Source organism: Palaemon carinicauda, chromosome 32, assembly GCF_036898095.1.
Source record: "Palaemon carinicauda isolate YSFRI2023 chromosome 32, ASM3689809v2, whole genome shotgun sequence".
NCBI lineage: Eukaryota > Metazoa > Arthropoda > Malacostraca > Decapoda > Palaemonidae > Palaemon > Palaemon carinicauda.
In genome coordinates, this window is record NC_090756.1 from 55,058,518 (window position 1) to 55,059,772 (window position 1,255).

Consider the following 1,255-nt stretch of genomic DNA (forward strand, 5'->3'; position numbering starts at 1 on the left):
ATCTATTTTTATATAAGCCTTTCTCAACAATTATTCATTTATGGCATTTCCCTGATTCAACAATTTTCCGTATCGATCCCAGGTTCTGGTCAGTTTAATTATTTATTTTTTACCTCATTTTACATCAAATTATTTAAGCGGTTATTAGGTTAAATTGCGTGAATTTACTAGGTCAGCATTTTATTCTATTATTATTATTATTTGATAAGTTCCAACCTAGTTAGAAAAGCTGGATGTTATAAGGCCAAGGGCCCCAACGGGAAAAAATACCCAAGTGAGGAAAGGAAACAAGGAAGTAATGGACAATTAGCAACCTTGAAATATATGTTCCATATGTAAACTATAAAATACCAAAAAAAAAGAAAAAAAATTATCCTAAAAAAATAATGTTCCATTACAATTTTCATTATTTTTATCATTCTTATTGTTTTGCTAATGTCTTCCTTACAGATGTTTAGAAATATATCTCTTATAAGTCTTTTAATCTCACAAATTTTTCAAAAAAAAAAAAAAAAAATAACGTGGGGAAAGGATTTGTGCATCGCCATGATCAGTAAAGCTGTACTACTCAGGGCCACCCATACTAGGTTCGTTTCCTTTGAGCAATCAGACTAACATCTCTCACCATCACTAAATCGCGTCGACCAAACCAGTGAACTTCTCCTCACAGTCACCCTATAAGTCTGTACTTACCTCTCTGAGGTAGAGCAAAGGCCTCTCCACAGCTAACAGGCAGAAGAGATACGATGATAGAGATTCCCAGAAGTGAAACTTCTGTTTTTAGTCGACACATATTCTACTTTTCTGGTTTTTTTAGTCTTTCTCTCTGATGTGTCTTTTTCGGTTTGATTGTAATGTTATCTTATCGAAATGTTTATAAGTTATTCTTCCTTATTCTATTCGGTGAGGTTGATTTTATGTTTCTGGTATTTGACGAAATCTATCGATGCGTTTTTTTTTATTAAGTCAGAATTTTTTTTTGCTTTATTTATTTTACATTTCCAAAAAAATACATATTGAACAAATTAACCTTTTAACAATTATATTTTTTTATATATCTTAAATATTAATATCCTGAAAAAAAACTCACTTTGCCAAATAGTTTTTTTCTGTTTATAATCAAACGAAATCTTTATCTAAGAAAACATTACAAAAATTTAATTATGATTGAAATCATGAACCTCTGTAATCTATTCAATCGACTGAAACGTCTCTTATGTAATTCTTTGCAAGGCTTTCATTACCTACTCTGTGC

General features: G+C 30.4%; 1 pseudogene; it reads right to left on the reverse strand.

Annotated features, from left to right (window-relative positions):
• The window catches only part of LOC137625775 (protein amalgam-like), an 85,743-nt pseudogene extending 84,780 nt beyond the window's left edge, over positions 1-963 (reverse strand).
• Between the last annotated feature and the right edge of the window lie 292 nt (positions 964-1,255).